The sequence below is a fragment of the Nannospalax galili genome, unplaced genomic scaffold, assembly GCF_000622305.1.
Source record: "Nannospalax galili isolate Female #2095 unplaced genomic scaffold, S.galili_v1.0 scaffold599, whole genome shotgun sequence".
Taxonomy (NCBI): domain Eukaryota; kingdom Metazoa; phylum Chordata; class Mammalia; order Rodentia; family Spalacidae; genus Nannospalax; species Nannospalax galili.
The window spans coordinates 1,697,573-1,705,171 of NW_008343079.1; the positions used below are offsets into that span (position 1 = coordinate 1,697,573).

At 52.0% G+C, this 7,599-nt stretch overlaps 1 long non-coding RNA gene across 1 annotated transcript; it reads right to left on the reverse strand.

Moving 5' to 3' along the window:
* Positions 1-3,903: 3,903 nt before the first annotated feature.
* LOC115071377 lies at positions 3,904-5,895 on the reverse strand. The gene is made up of 3 exons (XR_003850461.1): positions 5,828-5,895; positions 5,504-5,703; positions 3,904-4,665 (listed from the first exon to the last, which is right to left on the reverse strand). It is a non-coding gene; the product is annotated as an uncharacterized LOC115071377 (long non-coding RNA).
* Positions 5,896-7,599: the final 1,704 nt, after the last annotated feature.

Consider the following 7,599-nt stretch of genomic DNA (forward strand, 5'->3'; position numbering starts at 1 on the left):
CCCCAGAATAAGATAAAACAAGCTCTTCCTTTGCCATTTTGGCAATCTCCATAGCCTGACCTCGGAGGCATCCCAGGCGCCCTCAGGCCCCCGGCAGCCCCGCGGACACCCCTCCGACGCCGGATGTGCGCTGAGGTCCAAGGTTTGGAGCGTTTCCGGGACCAGCCGGGTCACACAGCGGCTCGGCGGTGTCTGGCAGCCCCACCCTTCCTGGCAGCCAGACCTCCTCCTCCTCCGGCCTCTGAAAGCCTGCCAGCGCCGGGGAGGGAGCGCGGGGCCCGGGAGACTGGAGGTCCTGCTGGGCCGGGAGGGCACAACCGGGCAGAGGGGACCCGGTGCTCCTCAGCCCAACAAACTTGCCAGACACACCCATCTCCTCAAGTGCCGAGTGCTCCCCCTAGTGGGGCAGGAAGAATGCCCGATGTGGTCCAGCTGCCCTCCTCTGGACTGCCAGAGCCAGGGTGGGCCTTCCCAGGCCTACCAGATGGATGATGAATGGCAACACTGGCTCACCCTGCCGCGTCTTACAGAGGAAAACACCGGTTCACATCCATTGCCTACAACTTGGTGAGTTTTGAATGTGCCACACTTTCAGGACCCACTTTACAGATTAGAACACTGAGTCAGTTCTCAGGCAGAGCTGCAACTATGTGTTCTTTTCATCAGTACACCACTCTCAAAACTGACCAGGACAAAGACCTGCCACCTACCTGTCCACTCCCATGACCCATGATTTTCCACACCTGACTATACACAGACACCACACCAGCTGAGAACAGGACTGGCTCTCCATGCCTCCTCTTGCTCACTGGAACCTAAGTACCCCGAGGGTAGCCTGAATAAAGCTTTTGACTGACTGATAGATCACCCTGCTGTTCCAGATGCCTCAGGGTTAGACTCTGCTTCCAACAACAGGCCAGACCCCACCATCCTGCAGGAGACAAAGGCTTTCAGCTCACTGCATAGGGATAAACTTGCCTCTGTGTAGCGCTACCACACACTAGCTGTTAATGCCAGGGAGGGGGTTCAGATGCTCCAGGGAGTAGGAAGAGTATCCAGCCCCAATCCTCACCCTGCTGCAATAAAGAGAGGGCATTTTGGAGTAACCCACTCATCAAGGAAGGGAGGTGGCCCTTGCCCTGTTGTCTTCCCTGAAAATAGTCTTTCCTTTGAGCTCTCCAGAGACAGACCTCCTGAATTGAATGTAGCCCTGGAATCCCGGTTTTGGGGATAAGCCCCAGATGTCTGTCTACTATGGAGCCATTGGCTTGGAGGCTCTTCCAGGCCTCTGAAGCCAGAGGAGGAGGAAGGCCTGCTGCCTACCACCCACAGCCCGGATCCTGTCACGGGACTGTACTGGGCCCAAGCTCAAGGACAGAACAGGCAGGCAGTGAGCTGTGTTTTCTGGGAAGGCAGCCAGTACTTGTGCCCTCAGGCTTCCGGGCAGTGAGGAGAGCAGGCACTCACTGCCGCAGGCACTCACTGCCTCAGGTCCCTCAGGCCCAGGCTGGGTGGGCACACCCCAATTCTGGTGTCTGTGCCAGAAAACCACAGCAGGGGGCCACAAACACTCAGCTCTTTGCTCTTGAAGGGAGGAGGGGCATGACCAAGGTTCAGGGCCATGCCAGCCTGTGCCCAAGAGCACACAGAGTGCAAGTCTCTGTTTGTTGTGTTCTGAGTATGTCCTGTCTCCTCTGCCTGACTGGACTGTCTGAGGCAGGGGAAAGATATTTGATCTGCCCTCAAAAACGCAGAGTTCTAAATCCTAGGTAGTGTTGCCATCTACCTGTGACACCATAGTGCCATTTCTCCCTCTGAGCCTCAGTTTCCCTAGCTGTCCTGTGAAAAAGTATCCCCTGATATGCCCACCTTCCTGGTCGTTTAAGGGTGTAAGGTATCTCTGGACACATCTAACCCATGATGTGCCTATGAGGGCTGCTGCTTCTGACTGTCAAGAGGTTTTATGAAGTCTCATTAACAATTAGGGGAAATGATGGCAGAAATGAAGATCAAGTAGGGTGTGAGCTGCGGAGCATAGACTGGGCTCGTGATAGGTGCTTATTTGAGGCCCTGAGGACAGGGCTTTCTAGTCCCTGTGTAGCTGCCAGAGCAGGTAATTAACCACTGAGAATGACCTCTAAGATGGAGCTGCTCAGTGTCTCCAGGCCCTCAGTACACACTTAGTAACCTAAGAAGAGTCCTAGGAGATACATTTAAGGTTTCAAGCTAGTTCAGGAGAACTCTCTTCCAACTGCAAAAGGCACTTGTGTTAGAGAATTGAGCATGGCAAAGGCTCTAAGATTTATAGAGGGCAGATTTAGATAACTTCAAGAAAGAATTTTCTAGAAGCTGAGTTTTACAACAGACTAGACAGAGTTCATAGGCAGTACACTCCCAGTCACTTAGAATGTTTGTTTGGATCAGACATGTATGGTGGGTGTGGGGTGATTCTATAAAGAGCTGGTGAGTCAAGGGCGTTAGCGAATCCTCCCCTTGTCCTGGGGATTCCTGGCTTCTCTGTTCTCCACAGGCTGCAAGGCCATCCCTGGTATTAATTAGCAAGCACTGCCTGAGAAGTTATTCAGAACATAAGTGCTTGGCCAGATCCCACTGCTAGTACTGCCTGAAGCGCTACGCATCTTGTACACATTACCCCGAGTAGGGGGGCCAGGTATCTATCAGGACAGGCAGTTTAATGGGTTATAAATGGTTCTGCTCCCTTGTAACCTTTTGTTACACACATACACAAAGTATATCTCTGTCTCTTTGCAGTGTAAATGGAGCCCATGTAGATGCCTCACACTTACAGCCACAAAGCATGTGGCCTTCATAGTGCCAGGAAAAACAAGTCTATGCATGAAAAGAACCCACCCTGAAATGTGGCAGGCCAGCTTTCCAGGGCTGGGTGGTCCCCTCGTTGCCACACACAAGTTTGGTACATGGCATTTACCTGCCAAAATCCACACTCCATTCTCCCTAAGTCAGTGGGGAAAGGGCCAAGGGACAGCCTGTTTCTAAGGAGTCTGAAGGTGATTTGGCGGGGGCTGCCACCCCATGGCTTCAGCAGAGCTTGCTGTCTCCAGCCATCCCTATCAGCCTGGAACCAGGCCAGCAGATGGCCAGCTGCAGACCAGCTGTTGGAGTGAAGAAAACCAGCAACCAAGAGTCTTCATCTTAAGAGAGGGCCCGGCCCAGACCCCCAGGAAAGTGCAGCTCTATATGGAAGGTCACTGGGTTCCTTCAGGCTAATTAATCTTGACACAGCAGAGTATGATTTACCTTGTTTTTATCTGGCCCACAAGGTTAAGCATGGGAGTGGAAGCACTTTTTAGAGCTGTGGTAGTCAGACATCACCCAGAAGTGAAGTAGAGAGGCAGACAGGGACTGCTTCCTAGAGACAGAAAGCATCTTGCCTGAGGCCTGTCCTGTGGCACGTCAGTGGCAAGTCCAGATCTAGAGCTGGACCCTTTGCCAGCACCATCAAGTCCTTCCCACATGAACTGCAGGTTGAAGGAAAGAAACATGGCATGTCACCTGCTGCCTCAGGGACCCACCTGCCACCTTCCCCCTCCCTCTTCCACTCACACTGGACCCAGCAATCTTGCTTGGGTAAAGAAATGATCAGGCTGTACATACTGTCCCTCCAGCTGGAGGCTGGCTCTTTCTACCTTCTGTAGCCAGGCCCTATGAGTCTGTCCTCAGCTCCAGTACCATCTCCAGGAGGCCTTCCCAGCCTGCTGTCATCGTCTAGTGTACTCCATGGAATGTTGTCTTATGTTTGCCTCTCTTTGTGTGTGTTGGGGGGGGGGGTCTGTCTGTCTGTCTGTCTGTCTGTTCCCACCAAAATTTAAACATCAGGAAAACAGACAGTGATGGGGACTCAATACACACAATGGACTAAAAATGAAAATTTTATTTTAGTGGCAAATCACCCAGTGTTGGTGATACATATTTGTGGAGATATTATCAAACCTTATATTTGAATAACGAGCTCTCCCTGGGATGACCTAAGTGGTCCCTGCCACCCTTGGCCAGCACCTGCTTTCTGCTCATATACTCTGACTGGGAGAGGAGGAAAAATATTACCCTGGACCCTGAAAGATCCAACAGATTTTCCTGAGAGCAGAGTCCTGCCTTGTTTGCCTTCTCTCTGCAGAAAGCAAACTCAGGTGATGGGCTGGCAGCCTTCTCTCCTCTCTCCCCTCCCGCCATTGTTTCCCACTGTGCTTCCTCTCCTTTCCTGAGTACTTGTCAATCTCCACTTGTGGCAAATTGCTTCTCAACTTTGAAAACCAAGAATGATGACTAACCAAGACAGCTTGCAAGATTTTTGCAAGCACTGGGCTACTTAGAGAGAGAAAACACTATAGATTACTCTTCTCAATCAAGAATTGCTGAAACTCCATATATTAAATATTTATGGGAAGTCTATGAGCCAGGCCCTGTGCCAGGCATGCTGGTGATGTGGGAGTGGGGTTCTGCTGCTGAGCAACTCTCCTTAGGCCCATAAGAAGGAGATCATTTTGACTCAATAGATGTTTTATGAAGCTTTTACAAATACTAAATCCTAGGAGACTTACCATGAATGAGGAATAGGCCTGACCACAAACAGCGGCCCATGGAGAAGAATGGATTAATGACAGTTTCAATATTCTGTTTTAGGTCCTGTGAAGGAAACAGGGCAGGTAGGTGGGGACAGTGATCAGAGCTGGAGGCCTGCCTTGAAGGAGAAGTAGGGATAGACCAGGACAAGAGGGAAAGGATAATAGCTAGAAGGGGTGTTCAGGCAGGCGTAGAGGTAGGTGTGAGCTGGCAGCCTCCAAGGACTGCAGGGAGGCTGGAGGGGCAGAGAGAGGAGGAAACAGACATGCTGAGATGGGGTGCAAGCAGGCAAAGCAAAGCAGGCAGCCGGCTAGAAGAGTGCTCTCAAATTGGGGAACGGCCTATTTGCAGCAAGCAGCTAGGGAAAGCATGAGGGAGCAATGGAAAATGGGCTGGAGTTTCCAGAGTTTAAACTTGATCCTGCAGGAATCCAGGGAACCTAGGGCTGGAGAGAAAGGGTGGCAGGGGGAACCCACGCTGGGGGCTGTTCTCAAGTGAAGGTGACAAGAGTCACAGCAGAGTGGTGGGGTGGGAGTAGCCTTGGGAGCTACAATAATAACATTGGGATGTTTCCAGGCCCCCCTTCCTGGCCTGTGAAACCCCATTTTGATTTCTTCTGTGACCCCATTGCAGATCCTCTCCTCCATCAGCTCTCCTCCCCTTCCCTTTAGAGATCTGTCAGGACGGAGAGCTTCTGCTGAATGGCGTGGTTAGCAGTATGCAGGGATGGGAGGTCAGAACAGCTCACCCAGAGCAGACTCCTCCCCCATCTGCCTGAGCATGTACTCATGCACACTCAATGGAAGCCCAGAATGCCCCCATTCCCTCCCCTAAAAATCCGTGCATCTGGACACTGAGGCAAGCAACAGAAACGTCTTGAGAAATATACATTTTGCCTTACCTCAGAAAGCTGTGGATGGAAAGGATTCTTGGGCCCTTGGCAGTGCAGTTGACCGTGGAATACTTCTTTCCTTTGAGAAAATGCACCCTCTCTCCAACCAACTGAGTGATGTGACTTTGGCCCCGAGTACATGAGAGGTCCCTGGTCTTGCTTCGTTGGATAGCAAGCAGCAGAGCTGACAGGAGCTCAAGGCGGGGAACCTGTCCAGACATTGCCTCTGAGAGAGCTCACCCCAAACCCCCACCTTCTTGCTCTGGGTCTCAGTTTCCCAACTATTAAAAAAGGAGATGAATGGTTGGCTCTAAGGAACCTGTTGTCGCTAACCTTTTCTCTCCAGGCATGTGTGAGTGTTCTCCTCCCCCTGCCACAGAGCCAGGCCTTCCACCAGCCCCATTTTTCTCTTCACACCATGGTGAAGAGGAAGGAAATGTCAGTCCCAGTCACCAGCCAGCATTTAGGAGCATCTGATAGGAGGAAGCCCCTTCCTGCCAGCCTTCCATCTGTCAGCGCTGTCCACTGAGCCAGGTAAGGTGTCAGCAACTGCCAGTAGTTGCATCAGCTGCCTGGCGCAGGATCTCACCAATTCCACCCCCTTCCTTTTCTTGCTGGTTTTGGGTGGCTTTCAGGATTCCTGGCTAGGCAGTATGCCCACAGCCAAAGTCCCCATGTACCCCTGTGACCTGAGGACGGTACGCAAGGCCATGCCAGTCATCCATTGCCCCCTCTGCCATCCACCAGGAGCACAGCCCGGGCCTGAATGGACTCCTAGGAGGGGACAGAGGAAAAGGAGGGCACTATGGGACTTTACCTTTGTCTCCAGGGACAGCCGTGGAACCTGAGTTGGAAAACAGCTGAGAGGGGTCACACAAAAAAAATTAGGAAAGAAAACACCTGGTCAGAGAAGAAAGGCTGAACTAGGAAACACTTGGCAGCCCTGCAGCAGGCAAGGGAGCAGAAGGACAGAGGGAGATGCCTCCTGCCTTCAGCCTCACAGGTCCGCTCCAGACCACACCCCAACCTCTGCCTAGTCCTTCACCCCCACCTTGACTAACAGCCAGCATCACTAGTATTAAGTCTCAGATTCCAGCACCCAGCAGGATCTTGGTCCCCTCCCTCCCGGAGGGGAGGTTCATCCAGGGAAAAGTTGATCCAACCTCAAGAAGCCAGACCCCTCCAGGAGGCCTCTGGTACCCTGTCCCAAGCACAGAAAGAGCCTTGCCTAGCACACAGTGGGAAACATGGGGCCTGGAAGACACAGGGCAGCCCCCCCCCCAAGGCCCTGGCCCTCAGCCCAGCAGTGTTGGCAGCACCTCTTTTGGCTTCAGCACACTCCCTTGGAAACAAATCTCTTCTACTCACTTCTTCCCTCCAGTTGGCTGAGGACAAGTCGAAGCTATTGGCACAAATCCTTTTGTTCTTTTTAACCTTTCCCTCTCCATTTTTCCCCCTTGCTGGCAAAAAAAGTTTGTAAGATATTATGCTAGGCTTTTTAATGTCTTAATTTCTTCAGGAAAATAATGGGGCTTACCATAAATCATGGCAGACCTGATATCTATATGGCTTAGGCAGACCTTTGCCAGAGTCTCCAGCTGTAGACAAGGCAAGTGTGACCCTCCAAAGTTCCAGAGAAGCATACAGGATCAGGTAAGGACCTAGGCACCCCATGAGGCCCCAGCAGCCCAAAGGGGGGAAAGCCTCTCTCTGCAGAGTGCTTTCCCCTTGGCCGTGGGGGCCACACAGAAGCCTCATTGAACAATATGGGTCATCAGAGCTAGAAAACCTGCCCTGTCTCCTGGTTCCCACTGGACAAAACTTTGTCCTCCTCTCCCACTGTGAGAGAAGCGAAGTGTCTGGGACTCAAGTATTCTGTAAATAACTTCTTGGTTTAAATACAGCAGCAACCTTCCAGCCGATGTCACCCTCCTCATACAAGGACAGTGAAGCCTGAAAGATGAAATCATCATGAAGACCACTTGAGAAGAAACAGGGCTAGACTTCAAACTCTGGCCTTTCTAACTCTGAAGCCCAGGTTGAAACTAGCTGCAACCCTATGGCCCTATGGCAACGACTCCCCTGTGGAGGGAGAGGGCACACAT